The following is a 25,785-nucleotide window of genomic DNA, read 5'->3' as shown; positions in this document are numbered from 1 at the left end:
CTTGCTTGTTTTCTGCATCTGCAATCATCCTAGATAAAGCCTCATACACAATGATTAAAAGATAAGGTGATAAAGGGTCACCTTGTCTTAGACCTCTCTAAGGGAGAATATGTTCCAAAAGTGACCCATTGAGCAACACTCTAAAGCTTACAATAGATAGGTATTAATGAATCAATGTTCTCCACTTTTCCAAGCCTTTCAAAGATATTGTCCAAAAACACCCATTCCACTTTGTCATATGCCTTAGCCACATCCATTTTCAAAGCCATCCATCCTTGTTTCTTTTTATTTTTTATATTTTTGATATGATGAAAAACTTCATAAGCTAGGCCAATGTTATCTCCAATATTCTTCCCTTTGATAAAAGCCCCTTGAAAAGGTGAAACAATCTTGTGAAGATGGTTTTTAAGCCTATTAGCCAGGATTTTAGATATAAGAAAAAGTTATTGATTTGGGTACTGAACTATAGTGGATTTTACAATATGGGTACTGTATTATTTTTTTTTGCAAAATAGGGTATCATAGATTTCAAATATTGCTAAAATGGGTATTGTCTATGTATACTGTGAAGTATGTATACGCATTTGATGATTTGGCATACATAATGTGTAAACATGGCAACTTAGTCTCTACGTAAGTAGCGCATGCACGACACGTGAGTTTCCATCTTGGATTTTTTACGAGAAATGAAAGACACACGCTCTCACTCATGGGAGTCTTCAAGAACTTTGGGCTTTCTCAAAGTCCATGTTCATCTCCCTCCAAAATCCCTAACTTCACAAACCCTTGTCTGAAGAAATTCAGTTGTTCTTGTGGAAATTCTTGTTGAAAGAAAACCTAGTTTAACTATCTAAACAAGTAAGTTATATTATTATTACTTTTCTTTGTGTTTCATTTCGATATTTGTATAGAATATGACCTATAATGATATATTATAATTGGTGGTTCTTTATTTGTATATGTTTGATATAATAATGTTTGTTCTTTATTTTATTTGAAATCATTTTTATTTCCTTTTCAGTGGAAACTAATAATGAGAGTATGATGATAGAATTTCACCATTCTAGGAGATTTAAAACCTCACCAATGCTAAATTACAGTGGTATAATAGAGTATGTCACAGAGTTGGACTTTGATATGATTTCTTATTTTGAAATTTTAAGGATAGTGAAGGATGATTTGAATATACATAATTTATCTAACATGTATTGGACACCTCAAGGTAGAGTTTTGCAGAATAATATCCACCAAATCCTTAGTGACAAAGAGACAATTGAGATGGTTGAGTATGCTAGGAGAACAGGTGTAGTTGAGGTGTATATTGAACACAATGACGCTATGTCCCAATTCCCTGTTATAGAAGAGGATGTGAGTAGTGATGAATTTGAGACTACAGTAGAAATGGAGGATAAATCTGATCAGTTTGATGCTGCTAGTTTAGATCATTTAAGTGATGTGGATGAAGAATTGCTTGAAGTAAGAACACAACAGTTGGTTAGTATGAAGAAGAAGAAGAAGTTAAAAGTTATTGAGGATGTTAAGGATGTTCCATCTGATGGAGGTGGTCCAAGTATTAAGGGATTAGCACCAATGGTGGATGGAAATGAAACTGATTATGCTAGTAGTGATGATCATGATAGTCCTGAGGTTGGCAATGAAGAGGATGAGATGATGCCTAGGTTGGCAGCTAGAAATAGGAACAAGTTCCCAATATTTAATACCAAGACTGAGATAAAGAAGATTCCGTTTGAAGTTGGGATGAGGTTTGGTCATAGAAGTGAACTGAAAGGTGCTTTGAAAGATTACGTTGTTGCTAGTGGGTGCCCAGTTAAGTGGTATATCAACAAAGCAAATAGGATGCAATCAAGATGCCACCCAGAAAGTGGTGAATGTCCTTGGAGTCTGTGGGCTAGTCCTATGTAGAATGAAGAAAGTTTCCAAATCAAGACACTTGTTAATGTTCATAAATGTTCAAGGAACTTGAACAGTAGGCTTGCTAACTATCAGTAGTTGGCTAAAGTTTATCATGATAGAATAATTAGTAATCCATGTTGGAAGTTAAGTGATTTCAAGTTTGAAGTGTTGCAAAATTACAAGTTTAATGTATCATAAGCAATGTGCTTCAAGGCTAAGAAAAGTGTATGGGAGACATTGAAAAAAATTTAGTTGAGATATATACTACACCATAACAAAGTGTTTTTTGTGATGGGGGTTTTTGGTTTTGTGGACGCCTTAAAAGTGGCGTCGAAGGAAGCGAAGATGACATGTAAGGCGTCGGTTTGTGGTTTTAAGCGTCACTATAATTCATAAATGTATTTTAGTTTATTTTAAAAATGCATAGAAAAATAGTGACGACAAATAGGGGTTAGAGTTATTTTTATACACCGTCACAACTAAAACACGTGTTAGGCATGTGATATGAGATGCGGGCGTCAAATTCATCTCTCTTTCTCGACCTCATCTCTCTTTCTTCTAAACAGTATCGTCTTTTCTATCGGCCTCAATCTCAAAACCCTAACGCAAAATCAGACTCACTTCACTCGCTAGCTAGGTAAGGTCTCGAACTTAGTATTACAAAATTTTACACGTTTGATTATTTGTTGGCTTTTTATAATTTTAGGTTTGAGTTATTTGTACTTTTGAGCATCTTCAATTGTTCAGTTATACTTTTGAGTTTTGATGCTGGGTAAAATATCGTGCCAATTCCTCAAACTTTGGCGGAATTTGCGATATATCTCATTTCATTTATCTTGTAGAAGCTTCACACCCACCCAAATCTCTTTTCCTTCTTCTCTCTCTCAACTCTCCTTCGCTACAATGGAAGACAAACCAAACTTAGAAGAACATGAAACAAAACGACCCCAAACCTTATCTTCAAGTAACAAAGCAGTGAGAAAAAGAAGTAACGATCCTAACTCTCCGAGTTTGAGTTTTGGATGGTTAGAAACCCTTCTTGGCCACAGCCCCATCTTCTTTCTGCTGATGAGTTGATAGCAGATGGTGTGCTTCTACCTCTACACCTCATTTCCCAAGACCCCAAACCCAACTCAGTTCCATTAGAGCTAGAACAAGAAACCGAGTTTAACCGAAGTCGACCATGGCCATAAGTTGAGTCATCATCAACTTCTAAACGTTGGAGAGATATATTCAAAATCAGTGAGAAGAAAAATGAATATAAAGAAGGAAACAACAAAGAGAAAGAGAAGAAGAAAGAAAGAAAGAGTAATGGGAATAATAATAATAGTAATATGAGTTCTTAATAGTAATAATAGTAATAATAGAACGATATTTTTGCTTTTAATGGTTTGAGTTATTTGTAATATAGTTGGGTTTATGTTTTGAAATAGATAAATTGGCAAAAGGATTACTGGAGAAGGTTATTGAAGTCTATCTCTGGAAGTCTCTCTCTTAGACAGATAACTTTCGGCTTTTGGAGGGTATGTTCTTAATGTTTGCTCTTTTGTTTTTTTTTTTTTTTTTTTGTTTACAAAATTTTTATGTTTGACAGAATCTCTATATCAAGTTAGGCAATGTTTTTGCGTAAAATCCTAGCTTGAAATATTTGAAATTGTAAAGTTATGTTTTTGCGTAAAAATCCTAGCTTTAAGGATATGAAGTTATAAAGTTATGTTTTTTTTTTCTTGATTGTTTGAAGCTAGCCATTCATAATTCATAATTTGTGCCTGAATTGTTTAATATTTATATCTATTTAGGACATTGGGGCTTTGTTTGGCTTTTGTTAATTGTTTTTTTTCTCAGGTGACGATAGTGGTGGTGGTGGTGGTGCTAGTCCTATAATCTTGAGCACCCTCTATTTGAAATACTAAAATATGTGTTTGTTCTAAAATGTTCAAGTATAATGAATCCCAAGTTTTAGTGTTCCAACATTTTTGTATCCATTTTCAGTCATGGTAGCTTGAATTCAAACATTCTGGCTTCCTAACTTAGGTTGGTCTAAGTTCTGATCTAAATGTTTTACGAAAGCAGGTCTTAAATTTTCTTACTGACAGTATAATGTTATTTTACTTTGTGAATGCTTTGACGTTTGACATAGTTTGATTATGAATGTGCTTTGAACTTTGAAGTCATTGTCTCCCTGATTTCTATTAGTAGAATAGTGATTTATGTTGGTATAATAGTAGCTCGATCAAAAAATTGTCAAGTCTCTCTATTGAAAATCTTTCAAGACTGACAAAGTAATTGAGCTTGGTAGTAATAGTGTTAAGTCATCTATGATTGCTTCAAATTAACTAACTAACTCGAGAGTTATCTTTCTTTTTTCTTTCTTATCTTTGTATCTACATAATGGTAGAATGTCACGGCCGATTCAGAAAGAGTGGATTCATGAACCAAACCGAGTGAGCACCGTCTATAGGGAAGGGGTAGCTAGTTTTATTGATTTGGCACAAAAAAAATATGAAGGGTTGACAAATGTCCTTGTCCTTGTGTAAAATGTCGAAATGGGAAAAGATTGGTGTTTGACGAAGTCCGAAGGCATATAATTCAAAATGGTTTTGATCTAACGTATACTATATGGTCCTTACATGGTGAAAAACAATTGAAGTATCCTGTGATAGACATAGTTGAAGATGAAAACATTGAAGATAGAGGGCTTGGGTTAGAGAATCTTGTTGATGCTTGTTATGGCGTGCATGAAGGTGTAGGGGGGTGATGTGTATGGAGGGACTCTTGATCAAATTTCTGATTTTGAACAACCTTTTGTTCCCCAACCAGATTTGGGTAAAAAGTATGTGAATACAAAAGTAAAGCCGAAGAAAAATTATACCCTTCATGTGAGGGTCCTGTGACAACTCTATCTGCAGTTGTAGAGCTTCATGACTTGAAGAAACAGTATGGTTGGTCCGGAAATAGTGTGAGCGCACTCTTGTCTATGCTAAGAACTTGGTTGCCAAAAGAAAATACTTTACCTGAAAAGTGGCCAGTAATGAAGAAAATGTTGACAGACCTAGGGATGAAAGCAAAGCGCATCGATGCATGTGAGAATAATTGCATCTTGTATTATGGGACAAAGAAAGATTTGACGATATGTCCTCATTGCGAATCACCTAGATATAAAGTGGAGGGTAAAAAAGGGAAGGAATCCAAAGTGCCTAAAAAAGTATTGAGACATTTTCCTTTAGGTCCACGACTCCAACGATTGTATACGATACCATCATTAGCACGGGAAATGACATGGCATGCTCGAGCAACACCTTCATGGGATTATATGCGACATCCTGTTGATTCAGTCCAATGGACAAAATTTAAAGAGAGATGGCCAGAATTCGCCATCGAGGGGTAATGTTTGGCTTGCGATGAACCGATGGCTTCAATCCTCGTGGCATTCAATCAACCGGGCTACAGGTTGTTGGCTGTCATATTAGTGCCATACAATCTCCCACCTTCATTGTGCATGAAATCCGACTTTCAGATGATGTCTTTGTTAATACCTGGACCGAAGGCGCCGACTACAAACATTGATGTTTTCCTTGAACCACTATTTGATGAGTTGGATCAGCTTTGGAGAGAAGGAGTCCCTGGGTTCGACATGCACAAGAGGGAACACTTTACTCTGAGAGCTATGTTGATGTGGGGGATACACGATTTTCCGGCTCTAGGAAACTTATCTGGTTGTGTGACACATGGTTATAAAGCATGTCCTATTTGTGGTGACAACACTCCCTCGGAGCGTTTACCTTGTAGTAAGAAGATTGTGTACACAAACTACCGTTTGTTTCTTGATCCAGATCACCCATTTAGGTATAGTAAACACTTCAAATATTGTTTTTTTTTAAATAATCAAGTTAGGTATAATAAGCAGTTCTAACACTTTCTATCTTTAGGTATAATAAGCACTTCAATGGGGAGCAAGAGCTTAACCTTCCTCCATCACGTCTTAAAGGAACAGATGTTGATAAATTGTTGAACCGCGTTAAATATGTACCTGGTAAGATCCAAAAAGGTTCCAAACGGTCAAGAGTTGATGGGAGTGTAAATGTTGTTGATAGAGATGATGATGATGATAGTGATGATGACGACGACGACGACGACGATGATAGTGTTGAAGTTACAAAGGCTTTTTATAGGAGGTCCATTTTGTTTAAGCTATTATATTGGCCAAGTCATAAAGTTCGACATTGTGTTGATGTGATGCATGATGAGAAGAATGTTTCTGAGCATATATTGTATCCGATCCTAGACCTGAAAAAACAAAGGATCTAATGGGCTGCTAGAGAGGATTTGAAGATGAAGGGCATCCGCAGATGGTTTGTGGATGCAAGAGGACTTAAATACCGGTAGGCGAGAAAAACCAAAGGCCTCCTATGTCTTAGATGCAGATGAGAAAAACATTTTTTCCAAATTTTGAAAGACTTGAAACTTCCTTCGGGCTTTTCGCCTAACCCGAAAGCAACATTGTCGGTTCCAACCCACCTTCTTTGCTCATGATGAAGTCTCATGACCATCATGTTATAATGCAATATGTGTTTGCCTGTGTTGCTTCAACATGCTTTTCCAAAACCGCGACTTGGCGAAGAGCCTTTCAACGGATCGCCTTATTCTTTAGAATCTTGTGTTCGAAGGTTTTATGTCGTAGGATATGGAAGGTGCCAAAGTCATGATTGTAGTAGAGGCGTTGTGTGTCCCGGAGAAGCATCTTCCACCATCTTTTTTGATATTAGTATCCATCTTATGGTGCATCTAGCGGATGAAGCGTTGATTTGTGGACTGTGTGGCCTAGGTGGATGTATCCTTTTGAGCAAAGAAGTCAACAATGTCATATATTTTAGTTCAATTTCTTTTATAAAGATAGGCATTAACAACACACTTATAGTTATTGCATTTCTCAATACTAACAGTATGCGATGAAAGAGTGTAAAACATACCTAGCAATAAACGATATGTTGAAGGGTCAATTGTAGAGTCCTATATAGTTTCGAATCCGTCCGATATGCCATGGAGTACATGCCACGTGGAGGAAATAAAAATTAACTTCGTAAAAGCTACCTTGACGAAAATGGTGAGATCATTGATGAAGGGCCTTTTGCTCGACTTCAAAGTTGTGATGCTAGAAACGCACAATGGATACAAAAATACGGAGATGGCTTATTTTTCGATTACAAGTTGAAAGACTTGATGAATTCTACAAGTGGGTTGTTCATTCTGGCTTTGAATTTGACTAGTTTTGGTAATTTATGAATAATCACGTATATATGGACTTCCATGAATGAATTGTAGTGAGTATCATAACTTGCAGTCCACTACTCGTGGTAGAGGAAGAGGAATAGCAAAGTCAGAAGTGGAGATTCAGACAGAATTCATTGTCTGGTTATACAATAAGGTATTTTTTTACTTTACATTTCTAGTAGCTAGGGTGAGCCTTTTAGTATTGTTTGTATTTTGTTAATTTTCTTTTTCTTTGTTGTATAGTTGTTGAAGGCTAAAGATACGCAAGGTGACTTGTGGCAGTTTGTTAAAGGGCCAATGCACAAGGCTAAATCATATAAGAAGTATCGCATTAATGGATTTGTCTTTTCTACCAAGTCTCACGATGATACTGTTGTCACTCAAAACAGTGGTGTTTGTATGAAGGCTATTACATCATTTATGGCAAGTAGGAAAGACAACACTACACCATAATAGGATATTTGTAACACTGACATTTTTTTCTTTGCAACGGTTATTTATCGTTAGCAAGTTGCCAACGCTATATAAGCGTTTGCAATGTTACAAAGCGTTAGTTTATTTATGTGAATTTAAGGAATTAATTGCCAACACTTAGAAATTGTATGAAGAAGTGTTGCAAATTAGAAATATAAAACCTAACTTTACTTTCTTTCCCCTCTCTCTCCGCCGCTACGCTCTCCATTCTCCTCCCTCCCTCTCTCGGCCTACACACACTTTCACTAGAAGAACCCTAACTCTATACTTATTTTCTCTCTCTCTTTCTCTCTTTCCTCAATTCCCCTTTTGTCACTCTTCAATTCAATTCAACCATCTATTCTTGACAAACTCAAGACTTCAAAAAAAAAAAAAATCTAATCTTTTCTTTCTCAGATGCAGAAAGAGTGATTTTTGTGGGGTTTATGGATTAATATGGTTATATTTATTGAATTTTAAAGGGTTAAGTTGAGAGTGATTAAAGGCTGGCGGGTTTTAATGGTTTATGAGTGATGGCGGATCTGCTTGACACCCGTCTGAGTTTAACAAGTGAAGAAGAAGAAAAAGAAGAAGAAGAAGAAGAAGTTTACTACTTTGAGAGTGAAGAAGAAGATTGTGAAGAATGCTAAGTGTGCTTAGAGTACATCTTCCGTCCGACATTCCAATTGTAGGATGTGAGCTAACTCCTTATGTACTTTTACAATGCCCTGATACTTCTATTACTACTGATGATGTTCCTGAATCTTCCCCTATTGATGGTTTTTGCTTGAGGTATAGGTGGTAAGTTTCCCACTTTTTTTTCTTCTTCTTTTTATTTTTTATGCTCTACTCGTTTTTCACCCTATAATGTCAGAAAGTGAAAATTAGGCACACATATATGGACGTGTAAGAGACTAATAGGAGATACTCTCATATTATTTTCCATATGATGTTATTGGCTTGTGTATGTTAGTAAGTAATATTGTTTGGGGGTAAAGCCTATTGTTTGGAGGCATCTATACTTAAAATAATAGTCACATTTTACATGGTAGAGTGGCCTATAGCCTTGACAGAGAGCTTAATTTAGTTTTTTACTTTTTGTTCATAACTAAGGGAAATAATAAGTACTGACCTGTTTATTGGACGTGCTAGTAAGACAACTGTTTGTGATGATGGAAATGGGCAGTGTCCTCGATCCACTTGAATTCTCTCTAACAATGTTTCAAGCAATGCATAGTCATGTTATGTTGTTATTGAGATTGCAAAAGTCATTCATGTGATGTAGTTACATTTCTGTTTTCTTTTGTAGGTATCACATCCAAAGTGATCGAAAAGTTGCAATTTGCAGTGTGCATCCTTTTGAACAAGCAACCTTGCAGTGCCTTGGTTGTGTCAAAGCAAAGATACATGTTGCGAAAAGTTACCATTGCTCTCCTAAGTGCTTTTCAGATGCCTGGTAGCATCATCGTACCTTACATGAAAGGGCAGCTAGTGATGTAAATGAAAATGGCACTGAAGAGGAAGAGCTTTTTGGACGCTTTAATACTTCTGGATCTGGAGCTAGCAATGCGAGCCTGTCCAGTTCTACTCCAAGTATAGGGCATAATACTAGTTTAAGTAATGGATCTACTCCTTCATATCCAGCAGCTATTACCGAAAGGAGTGGTGGTGAAACCTGGTTTGAGGTCGGACGATTGAAGACCTATACACCAACAGCTGATGATATTGGGCATGTTCTCAAGTTTGAGTGTCATTTGATGCAGAAAAGAAATTGCATGTTGGTCATGCTAACACAATATTGACTTCCCATGTAATTCCACCCCCAACCCCTAGTCCGAGGCGCTTGGTTCCAGTGAATGGTGTTGATGTGATGGGCAATTTAGATTTGGACGGTCATACCTTCAGGAACCTTTACTGTGCTCTCATACAATATTCTGTCAGATGTGTATGCTTCAAATGATTTATACAGTTATTGCCCTTCTTGGGCCCTTTCTTGGGCCTACTGTAGACAAAACTTATTGCGGGAGATTGTTGGATATTGTGCAGACATCCTTTGCCTTCAAGAGGTACTCTACGTTTTATTGTCCATTATGAAAAATCATTTGATTCGGTGTTTGGTGGGTCTGCACCATGTGTTCTTTCTGCGTACTTTCCTTGGTGTGCAGAGCGTATTAATTCTTGTGAATATTCCATTAATTTTGGGATAACGCCGCTCTAATAGCAGTTTTAGGAGCAAAGTTCAAGAACCAGGGCATAACACCCCTCGAAAAAACAACTTCTCTGTGTGGTTAGTATATAACTTAGGAACTTAACTTTTTATTCTTCCCTTTTCTGGTTTAACATGCTACTTAGTCCAGCTTTATACTCTTTGATTTGGTAGGAATTGTGTTTTTTTGTGTTTTTTTCCCCGCCATACATAATGGAACTTGGGATCTGTTGAGGGAGACCTTTCATCTCACTCTCGCCGCCCCCATTTTTCTAAGGAGTAGCTTGTGCTTTACCCCCAAGCATGATTCACATGTTACACCACAGTTCGAGTTTGTAATAATGTGCTTTGCATATTGTATCCATCTTTGTAGTTCTTCATAGTGATACCTGAGGAAAAAAATTCTTGAAAGGGTTAAACTTGTCTTTGACATCTCCTAAAACAAGCTTTGCTCTGTCTTGAGGCTTAATGTGTCCTAACATGAGTTTTGCCATGTTCAGTAACTTTTAGCATCTTTTGTTAAAGGCAGAGCGATTAAAGTGTGTATTGATTAGTGCACTTTCGTCAAATATCTCAGTAGTGATGAAAATTTACTTATATAATATGATTAGGGTCCGTTCAAGCACGATTTATATGAATGGAATTGTTATTTTGGAACTAAATCAAATTATATTTAAATTTAGTAAGCGAAAGGGTATTCTTCTGTTTCTTCTCAAGAACACGACTGGAAAACTTGTTCCACCAAGAATTCATCCAGTTTTAGCAGTGTAAACTTCACTAAGTCGATACCAAGTCGAAGAACGAGGCATCTCTCTATTTGGGTATGTTAAGTTACTGTAATTCTTATATGAAAATGAGTGTTTTGTTTTTAATAATCATTTTTTTTAGCTCGGATCTAATTTTACACATTTTGATATGTACATGTGCTGGGCTCTACTCAAGTTGGAGATGCGGGATCTGATGATCCATTATTAAAAAAGTTTTTTTGTGTTCAAAGATGCATTTTTGAGATTCTTAAGGCCACATACAATACGGGGGACTGCATTGGGTTACGCGGTAAGTAGTAATCATGCTAGTGCTTTGCTAATAACTTGTTTGTCAAACGTATATTTGGGCCTTGCTTATCGTTTATGTTAGTCCCCAAAGCAAATGATTGTTGTTCATCCGTTTTGTTTTATTGCGGTGCTTTGGTATCAAGAGCTTTGATTGAAAACACGGATCTAATTAAGTGGCCATTCTTTGTTCAAAGGCCGCGTGGTGTTTTTGCTCTTATATGTGGTAATGGTTATATAGTGGGCATTAATCAGATCTATGATGTTGGTATTGACAAGTAAGCAAATACAGAATGATCCGCGTTCCTGTTTTACTTCGTCTTAATCATTTAATGATACACAACCTCATATGATATAAGCATCTATTACATAGTTCTTATTATTTTTAGGTTCGATGCATTTTGTTGTTTGCATGGTAAACAAGCCTTATTTACCTATAGCCGTAGGGGATCTCTCAGTTCAATCAGCATGGTCCTTGGTCTTATTTGTTGCAGTTGCAGGTGTTTCGATCGTTATCTTCAACTTTGGTCCATTTATTACTTCCCTGTACTGCCTTGGACTTTTTCTTGGGACCATATATTCTGTTCCTCCATTTAGAATGAAGAAATATCTCGTTGCAGCATTTCTTATCATTGCAACTGTAAGTTAATGGCTTTTAGTTCTTCTTCTCCCCACCTTTTTTTATATTAAATATATTTTCTCGTATTTTCTATTCGGATAAAAGTGTTAATCATCTGAATTTCTTGATTATTAGTATGATTTGTAATTCTAATTGAACAATCATTATCTGCTTAAGTAGCAAATAGCTTTATCTAGATACTATTATTATATGTTAGTTGGAGGCTGATAATATTGTCATTACCATGATAGAAACAGTGTGCAATTTGATCATGCTTTGTAAGTCAAACTTACAAGATGGGCCTCATGCATTACTAGTAGTAAATTAACCATTGATTATTGAATTTGCAGTATGTGAGTGTTTGTGAAACAAATTAAGGCTTTTTATTGTTTTCATAAAGTTGTATGAAAACAAAATACATAGCCTCATCTCTGCGACTGTGGGCTAGCTATTTTGAGGTTGTCAACAAACTATTATAATATATTAAATATACTAAGATAAGCTACATTTGGTATCATAGTGACAAAAAAGGAATAGAATGCATGGGTTCACCTATCTATCTAGCTTCAACATTCCTGGAGGTTAACTATTCATCAAGTTGGCATGTCCTAGTTAGTTTTTAAACTCAGGGGCATAATGGATGGTCTCTGGAAGCTTGGGTTGTAGTTTATTTCAGTTGGATCAATTGCTTGCTCTACTTGGATCATGTTTTGCTATAATTATATGGCAATGTTTCATAAAAGGTAGCCCATCAATTATCTCAAAGATCCTCGATTTACTATCATCGTTATTTGCCTTTATCTTTCTCCAAGTGTTTCTATACATAAAAAGAAATGTTCCTTTTAAGTGATGCTTGAACTGTCTTGTATTTTCGTGAAAGATACTTATGTTATTTTCGTTGTTTGAGTTAGATTTGAACTCTTTTGCGAGAACTATAAGAACTGTGGTACAAACACCGGGGGACTGTTCGTAGTACTCACATCCCTTTAGAAGCCTATAAAAAATTCATTTCATCGATACTTCATAGTTCATTTCTAAAAGATACTTGTTCTCGATAATCCGGGAAGCAGGGAGTGTTTACGATCCCTTAAGAGTACTATATAACTATAAAACTGAAAAATATTTGTAGTTTTTAATTTTTCATTGATTTTGCAGTATTCATTCACACTCACATGTTTTAAATCGTCCGTATGCATTTTCTGAATAGGATATCCAGAGACAAACAAGAAAGGATAGTGTAAGACGATTATTCACATTAGCCCGCGTTTGATATGTATGATTTGCTGGATGCACGTGGTTTGGACTTTGGACACCGAGACACATAATTGAATATTCTGTTTTGTTTGTCCAAGTTACTTAATTATTGTCTTCTTGTGGTTGCCGATTTTCCCGATCTGACAAGAAAAAATTGTATATTGTAATGAAATTAACGAATTTGTGTGATCTCTATGTTTTGTGCAGTATTTTGTGTATGAGATCCTCTGTGGGTTGAAATACATGCATTGAGCCAATTTTTGGCGTCGAAGTCGGAGGAAAGTTATTGCGGAACAACGGACCACTAGTTCAAGGTCTCTCTTTCTCACCCTTTTTTTTCATTATTATAATTACTTTGTTAAATTTCTCTTAGTACGAGTCTATTTGCTTTGCTTATGTAAGTTATGCCCTGATACATTTGAATACTTTAAGAAATATTGGAAGTTATGTCTTGTATGTGAATTGCTATTGAATTAGGTTCATTTGTATATCTAATGAGATTTGCATAAGTGAGCTAATTCATAATATATTTATGTGGACTTTCGGAAATCTATTTTTGAGTCATGGGTACAGGACCCTTTACATGTAAGACCTATCACTCGTGCAAGTTTTTTCTTAGCTTGATAGATCATTTTGTTGTCGTTCGATGTATTGTGTAGGGTATCGATTTTATGAAAGAAAAAACAAGAAAGCCAAAAGAATTGCTTCCCAATCTGATGAGTCATGCTCACTTCAAGCTCCTCGTTAAGGTAAAAACTTAAATCCCACTCTCTATTTTCTCAATTTTCAACTCATCAAGTTACTACAAGGTTTTCTTTTTATGCACCGATTTTATGTAATCATTGTTTATGTCGTCGAGATATGGGAGTAGACAACAAATGGTTTATCTTTGAGGGGGGGGGTGGTCAAGTAATTAATATCAAGTATTTAATTAATTGCATGAATTTAATTAGTATGATTATTTTTCTGAGTTCATTATTTGTTTTGTGATTTTTTTGGAATTAGATGGGCTTTGTGGAGCGGCACTAGGATTTATATTGAGTGAAGCCATCGTCACTAATGCTTGTTATTGCATTTTGAAGATTCGGAATTGCTAGGAAAATCATATAGAAATTTGTAACTCTTAATAAATCTGAATTTGTAATCCTCAAAACTCTTTTGAAGTTATATATATGATTCAATGAATATAATATTTTTTTCATGCGTTTGTTTGTGTTTATTTTACTTGTCAAATGGTGTGAAAAAGTATTGGTAATTTTATTTGCTTCTATATGAAACCAAGAGGTGCAGGTTTAGGGCATGAAAAAAATTAAAATAATTTTTTTTACTATATCAACACATTAGTAACGGTTGTAAACCGTTGCAAAGCAAAAATTAAATATTAAAACATCATCAATAATCGTTACAAATCAAATTACGCAACGCTTTTTAACCGTTAGTAATAGTCACTCTGCAACGGTTAATAACCGTTGGAAAATTTGGTTTGCAACGCTTTTTAACCGTTAGTAATTGTCACTCTGCAACGGTTAATAACCGTTGGAAAATTTTGTTTGCAACGCTTTTTAACCGTTGCAAAAATTTCCAACACTTTACCCACACCCTATTTGCAACACTTAAAAAGCGTTGCGAAAATTATTCGCAACGGTTTTTTGCCATTGCAAATAGCCTGTTATGGTGTAGTGCAAAAATCCGATCGACTCAGAAACCATGTGGTATGGGGTTATCAAGCAAATTTTAGAGTTGGACTACACAACTTTCCATGAAGTGGTCTTTTATTGCGATTGGGTGAGGGTTGAGGACAAAACTAATGGTTGTAAACTTTGTCCCGATTCTAATTTGGTGATGGTCAACTTTAATAGGCTCAAGAGTGTCCATCATCAACTTGATGAGCCAATCATTCTTGCTTCCGAGGCTAGTCAAGTGTTCTATTCAAATGATTTGAAAAATCTTGATTGGTGGGTGGTCATACATCCTCCTCCTCGATTGAGTAGTAACGTAGATGATCTAGAAGCCTAACTGAAGTCCATCTATTTTTTTGATGACCGACCTAATTTGCTACCCCTGATGCAGAAAGTTCGCAAATGATAGTAGTTGTAATATGCACTTTATTTTTTGTTGTTGGTAATGTACACTTCACGACCTCTATTTTTCTATTATTATTTTTTTCGTTTTGGTTGATTAATTATATGTTGTGCCAATATCTCTTATCATGTAACAAGTTTGTGCTATATTAGTTTTTGATGAACTTACTTTATTTTCTTCAATCATTAGGTTGTTTTTAATATAATGGCTTCAAGTTCACAACGTCGTGGAGCGTCCCGGTCGTCTCCTTCAGGTTCACAACACCCACAACACCGTACAATGCCCCAGTCGTCTCCTTCAGGTTCACATCAACCTAATGTGTCCCAACCATCTAAATCAGCGGGAGACAATACTTTGCCATCTAGTAATGGTAAGCTGCCAATCATAGCGCACGCCGACGGTAGGGTCACAGGAGTTTATAGTGCCAAGTGGAGCAGTAGAGTCGGCTATTGGATACGAGCTATTGTCCCAATTTCTTATGCAAGTTGGGATAAAGTAGATGGTTCTTTCAAAGATGAAGTTTGGTTAAAGTTAATGGTAACTATTTATTTTATTTTATTATTATTTTTGTTTCCATAACCATACTAGTCATAGCATATATATAAATGTATATATGTGATTTGTAGGAGGAGTTCCAACTCAATGTGAACCCAACAATGGGGGCTCGAAAAATATAGAGAAATGGTTCACTCCTAAGTTTCGATATTGGAAATATGCTTTTCATGAGGTAAAATATTGAAGAATTGTGAATCTGAGCAAGAAGCTATTTCATCATGTCCAACGGGTTTGATCCAATTCATTGGGAAGCATTTGCAATCCATGAGAACAGACAAAGAAGTAAAGGATATGTATGCGCTAAGAATCGAGAATAGAAGTATGAACTTAATTGGCCATACTTGTGGCGTGAAACCTTATGGAAGAATATTGGAGGAACTTGTATGTATCATTATCACTACTGTATCTCTTCCTTTCATTTGCTATGTTATTACTTAATAACTTTCTATGTATACTTGTTTATGTAGGATGAAGTTTAATCCGGAGAAGAAGCATAGACGCACGGATAGTTGGAAATATGGTCATAAACATCGAGATGGGACTGTTTTGGAGCGTGCCCAAGAATACTATGTGAGTTTGTAAAAAATTTATCTTAATTAAGTCTTGCAGTCCATACTCAAGTATATGCCCCCAAAAAATTTCAGGATCGAAGTTACAAGTGTTGAAGAACGGATGGTGAAGAAGCAAGTGAACATGGGGGTGAAGTGGTTTACGACATCACATGTGATCCATTGGCTCAAGTTTTTGGGAAGGATAAAGGGAGTCGTACTCGTGGATTGAGCTCTTGCATGTCCAACAAACAATTGCAAACGTTTGCTATGGTAGAGGAGCTAGTTGAACAGGAGAGCTCAAGTAAATCGAAGCTCGAGGATGAATTAGCTGAGGTGAAGTCTACAGTGGGAAACCTCTTGGCTAGCCAAACGAGAATGGAGACTATGATGGCGGTAAGTTATGACTTGTGTGCTATTTCTTGTTTTCCCATAATTGTAACTTCTTTTTATTTATGTAATTGTTGTTGTTCATCGTGTGTATATAGGGTATTCTTGAACATGTGAAACTTAATGGATCGACAAATGGCCAACCATCTACACCTACAACTGAAGTTGATTCTACTCTCGTCCCCGCCCCTCGTGACTCGCAAGTTCCAAATTTGATTAATCGAAATGGATATTTGAACCCTCCTTCTAGGACTTCTTACCCAATGTGAAGATATTGGGGAGGAAAGGTGAACACGTGGCTAATGGGTATGTTAAGACCGACGGCCAAAAATGTCATTTTAGAGATATTATGGGAGATGAAAAGGTTGTCTATATTACCAATGTCTTGGTTGGTGATGCTCCCTGTGTATGATGGTCCCCGGGATGATATTTTGTATCTACTGAGATATAGCTCTTTGGAGGCTTCTTGATTTGGGAATTTGGAGGCAGGCTGCAATATGAAGATTAATTTCGTTTGTTTTGTTCTGTTTTAATTTGGAACTCAAGTCACGAGGGACGCGGTTTATCTATTGTTAGTTCAAGGCCTTATATGGACCTTTTGTTCATGGATATGTTTAGTAGTGAATGGACTCTTTTGTTTATATATGTGTGTATGCTCCTTGCCATTGATTGTTCATATGTATTGTGGTTACTTTTGCAGGTTTAGAGAAGTTTACTAACCCTTTTTTAACTCCGCCAATGCAACTCATAAAAATTTGCATTGCCGGTCTCAAGCCCGGATAAATGAGGAGAGAGAAAGGTGACTACCGTGGTATTACTACCATGGATTGATTGATTGATTGTTCGTCAAATTTAAGGCCCTGATCTAGGTCAGTTACACTCATTTTTATTACTTTTTCTTGAATTATAATTGTGTTTAATTAATTTCATCTGGTGTGTCAGGACCTTGCCCTAAAATTCATGATCCCATGCTCAAAGAGAGGTAAAATTCACAATATTCCTTCTTATTGCGAAATGGGTTTTATGGATTGACTCATTTTGGTTTTCTTCTTAGTTTCGAGAAGTCCCCTAGACACGATGCGCATGTGCCCAAGTTCGAAGCTGAGCTCTCACAGTTTTGTGAGAGATTGGTGGGTTTCATTCCATCTTGTTTAACGCTTCTCATTGTTACTTGGGTTATTAATGCTTATTACTCCTTTGCGGTGATGGACTTAGACGGGGAAAGTTAGGGTGGTCGAATCGCCTAGCGCAGAGGTTGAAGTACCACCACCGGTGCTCCGGCTTTAGGTGAGAAATCTGAGAAACTCCTCGAATCTCATTGATGCTCGACTAGAGTCCGTCTCGGTGAAGGAAAAATATTGTATATATCGAAGTGGAAATTTCCACTTCCGATATTTTAAACATTTTAAACATTCAAAGATGGTTAGGATGGGATGGTTTCGGTTTCTCAAGTGATTTCTAAGCTTGCCTTAGTGTTTTGGTTATTTAGCTTTGGAGTTCTCTTTTAGATTTGACTAATTTTTTTTTTTGTCCCGAATATTTCGGTCATACTTTTCCCTTCTACTTCTAAGTTCTATCTAACACACTTTTCTTTTTATGTCATCTCGGGGGATATTAAATGTGCTAATATATTGGTGGATGCCGGTGGATCGCTGAAACTTGCAGATTTTGGATTGGCAAAGGTTTCTTTCTTTCTTAGCTTCTGTAACTTGTTAAGCAATTGTAGTTCTTTGTCACCTTATATTGCTTTTTGTTCACCTTCATGAGCAACCAAATTCAATGATGTGAAGTCTAGCAAAGGGACTCCATTCGATGGCTTTGAGGTGAGCATTTTTTTTTTTTATGCCATTTTACACTCTGCATTAGGTGGGGAATTGTCAAGACTTCAATCTGATTGGGGAAGTCAGGTTTAATTGTTCAATACCAATCAATGCATGGATGATCTGCCTTTTGAATTCATGAATAATGTATGTAATGTTTTGTTAAGTCATAATACATTTTGTGAAATGTAGGTTGTCAACAGGAAGAGTCATGGCTATGGGCTTGCGGTGATATATGGAGTCTTGGCTGACTTGTCTTGGAGATGTTAACTCGTCAAGTTCCTTACTCTCATTTGGAATCTGTAAGTATTCTCTCGCCAAATTCGTCTTAAATACTTTTTTTTTTCTGATTGAATTAATTGAGAAGTTATTTGCTTGTCATTGATTGTAGGATTAATGTAAACCGGTATTTAAGTAGTGGTAGATGATATCTTTTAGCATTTAAGTGACATTCAAGATGAGTGTATTATTGGTTGGTGACTTCTGATAGTATCGGTGGTTATATAATTTATTCAAAGTGAAAGAAGCTACCAAGGTAACATTTTTTTTCCTCCCAATGTTCAAAATCTAGAGCTTCGATGGTTTCTCTTTGGTGTAGTTAGTCGGTGCTGGACATGAAAATCATTCGCAGAAAACTCTTAATTGGTCCAATTAATCCTCGAAGAAGTAGACCTGGTTGCTAGTCGATCCTGTATCGGTTAGCTATGAATTTCTAATTTAACTGCCAAGTATGTTTGTATCAGCATGTGGAAATAATTATTTTTGGTTAACCATGAATCTCATGTAACTCTGTGATTCCATTTATAGTTTTTAGTCAAATGGACCTCAATTTGATACATCATCTTTGTGACGTGGAATAAATTGGTTAATGAACTTACTTTCAATGTCAAAGTTCCATTTCTCTCAGTACTATTCTCAAATATGAGGTTCCGCGAAATGACTGCTTTGTGGAAAATATTGTAAACAATAACAAAGATAGCTTAAAGTATATATCAGAAGTGGAAATTTTGAGATAAGTCCATATGGTTTATCATCATTCCCCATCATATTCTTATCAAGTTTTAGTTGGTATGCTTGTGTTAGCACAACACTGAGAGCAGCCCACCCATTAGAGGGCACAACGGAAAATATTATAATACAAAGAGAATTTATAGACTTGAACTTGAATTATGTGTGGTTTTATTTGGACTTTTGTGGTTAGTTAGAAAAGAAGAACAGGAGGCATTACACTTTTATGGAGATGTAGAACTGTTTATATGACTATACTGATTAATGGCATTGTTGGAAGAATGTATAGGAATTTTGCTTTGCCTTTCGTTGGACTAGATTAATTAAGCTAGAGAAGGAGATGTTTGATACAAGTTTCGTTGATTGCGAGGGAACCTATTTGCTTTTGTCTTGATTATATTCACTCCATTATATTTTACCAATTTACTTTTTGAACGAATCTCTCGTTTCTCTATACTAGAAAGTTACTCGCGACTACAACTGTTTTTACATTTACTTTATGCTATTTTGCATTTGAATTTTCTAAGCAAAGGAGGCTCTACAAATGCTCAAGTCGCATCCCGAGGGTCACGACTATGAATGAGCTAAAGCGGTGTCTTCGACAAATCTTCTTGTTCACTTGGTTTGTCTATGGTCGACTTTTTGTTATTATTATTATTATGTATTTATGTTCCAAAGTGTATGCTCAAATGTCGACACACATTACAAATTTACATTGAAGAAAAGGTGTGAACGGCTAAGTTTATGCAGAGATGATGCATTTACAGATGTTAGCGTACTGAACTGACGATATTTACGCAGGCAAAAAGACTACTTTAAAGGCCGTGAATCCGAATCTGGTGTGTCAGGACCTTGCCCTAAAATTCATGATCCCAAGCTCAAAGAGAGGTAAAATTAAAAATAGTCCTTCTTATTGCGAATTGGGTTTTATGGATTGACTCATTTTGGTTTTCTTCTTAGTTTCGAGAAGTCCCCTAGACACAATGCGCATGTGCCCAAGTTCAAAGCTGAGCTCGCACAGTTTTGCGAGAGATTGGTGGGTTTCATTCCATCTTGTTAAACGCTTCTCATTGTTACTTGGGTTATTAATGCTTATTACTCCTTTGCGGTGATGGACTTAGGCAGGGAAAGTTAGGCGTGGTTGGAATCGCCTAGCGCAGGAGGTTGAAGTACCACCAGCTGCTCCAGCTTTAGGTGAGAAATCTGAGCAGATGATTCCATTATTATTTCAAGAACTAGCTTTTGATCTCGAGTATATTATAATTTCTTGATATTCCCTTAATCCTGCATTATATAATGGATCCATATTCCCTTAAGCCCGTTTGCTTTTAGCTTGATAAGGAATTCGTCAACCCTCGATGACTGCCTAAAGTCAGTAATGGGCTAAGGGCGGCGCTCCTAGTAGCAGGTTTACTATGTCCACAACGGATTCTTTCCCGTAAGAGGATAAGAGTTGATAGTGGGCGGCCTAAAAGGCAAGTCAAACTCCCCACTTACTACAACCCCGATTCCTATTTTGAATCCCCTCGAAAACTTATTTTGTTTAAAAAGCAAGGTTTACTAGTGAAGCGTGTTTTCACGGGCACTTTGAAGCCCAATCCTTTCCACAACCTATCTTTGTAGCAACCGATTTTATAATAATAGGTTGTTAGTTCATAGGTTGCTATTTCCTATTCTCAACCAATCTTTTTAGCCACCTATCCGAAGTACATAAATGTTTTAGTAATAGAAGGGTTTTTCATCCTTCAATAAAGGGGTAAAGCCATCAAGCCACCTCTGTCTATCCCGATATTGAGTCGGTCTTAACTCCTTTCATCGGTCACCAAAGTAGTAAGTCCATCAATCAGTAGTGGAATAGTCTCACTAGCCCGTATAATAGTCAAAGTGGGTGAGTAGAGTCCGTGCTTTGGTGGGCACGGGCACACAAACAAGAAGTAGCTCCGTCAACACAACTCTTAGGCGCATAATTAATTTCAATTGAAAGAGAGGGCGGTGGGCATACAATTCTTCTATTTCATTTATTGCCTGTTGTAATCTAGCGTGATAACAAATTCAATTTCTTGATCGGATGCGATCGAAAGGAAGGGAATTTTATTGTCCCACCAGGAAGGAATTAGGTTCAAATAAAAAGAAATAATTGTTTGCTTCTACCTCTTTTCTCGTGGTAGGTAGGAGAGCGATAGAAGGGGAGATTCACGCAGCGCCGGCTGCCTTGGCTGCAAAGGAAAGGCGATTGCTTGGTAATGGTAGGTAACTCAACCAAAGTAAGAAGAAGCTCAAGTGAAGCAGAAGGGGGTAAGTTGACTCTCTTTCATCAGCCACGGCTGCCTCTCTCCGGCCAGCAGGTTGCTCTAACTTACTTCATTTTCTCTGTGTGCTGTCTTGAAATGTCTGGATGAAAAAAGGAAATGTAGCGAACCAGAGGGAGCACTTAATATTGCCACTTTCAAATGTTGGAATAAGGAATAAAGCACGTGAAGCCATGAAAGCGGTACATTATCTCGTCGTTCGGTAGATCTTAATCTTTTCAGTTCATTCGTTTTAACAGTTCCTATTTGCATCTAATATAAGATATAAGATATAACATTGCGGCTCGGTGGCAATGTTAAGAACTCATTGGCGATTCGACTTTTCGGCCAAAATGGGCGAGCCTAGCAAGACCATTCAGGTACAAGAGAGAGTTGTTATGATATCCACTACAACTATTCTTTAATTTCTATATTGTTTCTTTGATGAAATAACTAAGTTTCGACTTTATTAGGTTCAAAGCCCTTTGGAAATGATATTATCGGTATCGATTTGGGTACCACCAATTCGTGTGTTTCGTCATGGAAGGGAAGGTATGAGACTTGTCAATTCTCCGAAGAGTTTACTTAGTTAAGGTTGTTTCTTATTTGTTCTTGTCATGTATGCAGTCTGCAAAGGTGATTGAAAATTCAGAAGGTGCTCGAACCACTCCATCAATGGTAGCCTTCAACCAAAAGGGGGAACTTCGTTGGCACTCCCCGCCAAGTTAGTCTGTAACAAACCCGACAAACACGGTCTCGGGACTAAAAGCGTCGATTGGCGAAGGTTTGATGACCCACAGACACAAAAAGAAATGAAAATGGTTCCATACAAGATAGTAAAGGCTCCAAATGGAGATGCTTGGGTTGAGGCCAATGGACAACAATATTCCTTAATCTACTTGCTATAGAACCTGAAGCCCGGGGATCATCTATACGACTGAATTCTTAGTTATGTCCTATGTGGAGCATCTGGTTTGAGAAGTAATGTTTTAATATATATACTTCCTGCTATTTCTTTTTCCTAACTTCAAGATCATTTGTTTGGTCAGTTCTTTACAACAAAGCCATACGTACCCCTGTGATCCATCAACTTTGCCCAAGTATCCACCGAGCAAGGAGTTTGATACTAAACTCCGGGATGAGGAAGCTAGAAGGTATGTAATAATTAATTTATTTCAGCTTATGTCATTCTTTTGTTCTGGAAAATGCTATTCAGCCCTATCAGTTTAATGTGTCGAGTGAGACTCCCTCATGCTCTTTGTTTTTAGGTGGCAAACCATTTTTCAAAATGTTTTTTCTTGTATTTGAGGCCATTTATGTAATGTGAGGCTTTTGTAGCATCTCCTAGAGTCCTCTATAGATGGTTTTAGATGGTAGCTAGAAGCTCTTACGCCTGTTTTGAATATGAAAATGAAAAGGAAGATCCGAACACTAATCGAGGATCGCAACCTCTTCCACAAAAGGCACAAAGTGTTACTATTTTCTTTCTATCATGCAATTATTTTCTCTTCAGACATCTTGGAATCGACGATATTTATGCAGGCAAAAGAGCAGCTTATGTTAAAGGCCGTGAATCCGAATATGGGAGGAGGGATTCGAGAAACTCCAACGCTGCAGCAGATCCAAATGTGAATGCTGAGTTACAAATCTCATTACAAGTATGTCCATGTCTTCATACTGTTACTCTGGACCTTTAATGCCTCCTGGGGGGAATCTCGACGAAATGCTTAAAGAGCATGAGAGGCAAATTCAACAGGCTGTCCGTAAAGCTCGTCTCGATAAGGTCAAGACCAAGAAGAATATTGGTGATGGCATCCAATCCGAAGCGCTACTTTACTCGGGGAGAAATGGCAGATGATACTTGGCACTTGCTGTGGTTTGACTTTTCATCAATCCTACAACAATAAAAGCTCAAGCCTTGCTATTCTGGTTAACAATTTGCATCAAGTGGAGCTTTTAAGAGAAGGGTTGTTTGGGGGGTACCGAGCTGCATTGTGATATGGAAGGCTGATTAAGCTATGGACTCTTTGGTGGCCCAGAGGGTAGATGACCACCGATTAAGTAAAGCTGTTATGGGAAATTTGTAGTGGTCGCTCCAGCTAATTGTGGCTTAATGTAAATGAAGAAATGTTGTTGCGTACGTATTGGTCTGTGTTTTAGATGATGAGATTCCTCTCTTGTACAGTTAAATTGGAGGGGAAGGTGGGATAAGGTAAATATTAGGATGGAAACCAAAAACAAATATTATTTTTTTCAAATATATAATAATTTGTGACGCCTGACAGGCGTCAGTAAGCCTTTTAAAAAAAATACAAATTTATAATTACTGACGGTACTGAGGCGTTAAATTGTTTTGGCGCCAAGTTATAGCGCCAGTTTTTGGGGAGATTCGAAAGTTCAATAGTGACGGCGTATAGGCGTTAGTAATGCACGTTTAGTGACGGCGTACAGGCGTTAGTAATTCATATTTAGTGACGGCGTACAGGCGTTAGTAATGCATATTTAGTGACGGCGTACAGGCGTCAGTAAATTAGAAATTGTGACGGCACCTGGGCGTCACAAATAATTCTGACACCAACACAGACGCCTAAATTCCAACGCCTCCCAGGCGTCACAAATATTAATTCTGACGCCTCCCAGCCGTAACAAAAGTGCTGTTCTGTTGTATGGTTTTGAAATATTAAAGAGGAATCCAGGGAGTACAGTGAGAATAGATGTAGATGAAGTTGTACGATTAGCTCAACTTGTTTTTAAGAGAATGTACATTTGTTTTGATGCATGTAAGAAGGGTTGGGTGGAAGGTTGCAAATCTGTCATAGGTCTAGATGGTTGCTTTTTAAAGGGGTACTGCAAAGGGTAACTTCTTATTGCAGTTGGGATGAATGGCAATGATCAAATGTTTCCCATTGTTTGGGATGTTGTTGAAGCTGAGAATGCAAGCAGTTGGAGATGGTTTCTTGATTTGTTGATTAATGACCTTGGAATTGCCCATGGTGTTGGTTTGACTCTAATCACTGACCAACAAAAAGGTTTACTGCAAATCATTAATGAGATGTTACCATTTGCAGACCATAGATGTTGTGCAAGGCATATCTATGCAAACCTGAGGAAGGGACAACCAATTAAATATGTTTTTATTTTTACAATTATTGTTTTAATATGCAATTTTAAATTACAAGAATTTAAAATTTTAAATGTTTCCAATTACAAAGTTGATCAACTCCCAAATATGCATTTTATTACCCTTTTATTAATGTATTATAGCCTTTCTTACGCTTAACGAAAAGACAACTCATAACTTTTATTGCATTTTTCAGGTTATGGAGATATTTAGACCAATTATCATAAAAGCAGTGTCTTAGCACCAAAAGGAGCCTTAATCATGCTTATTAGGAAGACTAGAAGCTGCTAGAAAAAAGTGTTGAAAAGTCAACAGTCAACAGTCAAAGTCAAAGGTCAAAGTAAAATGTCAAAGGTGAAGGACTCAGAACCAAGGAGCTGAAAAGTCAAAGTATTCAACTCTAAAGACCCTAGATGGATGTCTTTAAACCAAAAGTTGGTATTCTCCTAAACCTATCTTGGTGAGAAAGAAATCAAAAAGCAAAAGCAAAAGCAAAATTTCCAAAGTCTTGGCGCGTTGTCAGGAAAAGAATCTAGTCCTTATTTGGGAGAAGTGACACTTCATGGTTAAAAAGGGATAATGTTAGGTTATATTGTGTCTAAAAATGGTATAGAGGTCGATAAGGCTAAAATAGACAAAATTTCTACTCTACCCATTCCATTGAACATCCGTGACATACGGGCCTTTCTAGGCCATGCTGGATTTTATCGAAGATTCATCCAAGATTTCTAAAAAATTTCTAAATCTTTAACCAATCTTCTTATAAAAGATGTACCCTTTAAGTTTAACTCAGACTGTATGCAGGCTTTTGAAAAGTTGAAAGCCGCTTTAATAATTGCACCTATAATTCAACCTCCTAATTGATCAAAACTATTTAAGCTCATGTGTTATGTCAACGACTATGTTGTTGGCGCCGTTCTAGGTCAAAAACATGATAAAGGACTTACAATTATTTACTATACAAGTAAAATAGTAAATAAAGCTCAACGGAATTATATGACCACTGAAAAGGAATTCTTAGCCATTGTCTATGCTTTAGACATATTTTGTCCTTATTTGATAGGTTTTAAAACCTTAATCTACACCGATCATGTAGCATTTAGGTACCTTATCGTGAAAAAGGATGTTAAGTAGAGGTTAATCCGATGGATTCTCCTCCTGCAAGAATTCACTTTGGAGATAAAAGATAAAAAATGAGTTGAAA

The 25,785-nt window shown here is 36.8% G+C and overlaps 3 long non-coding RNA genes and 1 pseudogene across 5 annotated transcripts; all 4 read left to right on the top strand.

The window, feature by feature from the left end:
- Positions 1–2,419: 2,419 nt before the first annotated feature.
- LOC147522864 (uncharacterized) lies at positions 2,420–15,518 on the top strand. Its single transcript, XR_015195677.1, has 4 exons — positions 2,420–2,551; positions 3,348–3,437; positions 15,041–15,388; positions 15,478–15,518. It is a non-coding gene; the product is annotated as an uncharacterized LOC147522864 (long non-coding RNA).
- Positions 8,247–9,845, top strand: LOC147522867 (carbon catabolite repressor protein 4 homolog 2 pseudogene; annotated as a pseudogene). The gene is made up of 2 exons (XR_015193136.1): positions 8,247–8,439; positions 8,948–9,845. The product of XR_015193136.1 is annotated as a carbon catabolite repressor protein 4 homolog 2 pseudogene (transcript).
- LOC147522866 (uncharacterized) lies at positions 9,905–10,898 on the top strand. The gene is made up of 3 exons (XR_015195674.1): positions 9,905–9,925; positions 10,528–10,665; positions 10,787–10,898. It is a non-coding gene; the product is annotated as an uncharacterized LOC147522866 (long non-coding RNA).
- LOC147522865 (uncharacterized) lies at positions 11,317–13,974 on the top strand. 2 transcript variants are annotated; one of them, XR_015195670.1, is made up of 4 exons: positions 11,317–11,536; positions 12,977–13,083; positions 13,429–13,518; positions 13,775–13,974. It is a non-coding gene; the product is annotated as an uncharacterized LOC147522865 (long non-coding RNA). The 2 variants fall into 2 exon arrangements; XR_015195669.1 differs by lacking the exon at positions 11,317–11,536 and having other exon boundaries at positions 12,818–13,083.
- Positions 15,519–25,785: the final 10,267 nt, after the last annotated feature.

Source organism: Coptis chinensis, chromosome 1 (assembly GCF_015680905.1).
Source record: "Coptis chinensis isolate HL-2020 chromosome 1, ASM1568090v1, whole genome shotgun sequence".
NCBI lineage: Eukaryota > Viridiplantae > Streptophyta > Magnoliopsida > Ranunculales > Ranunculaceae > Coptis > Coptis chinensis.
This window is presented reverse-complemented; position numbering and strand designations above follow the sequence as displayed.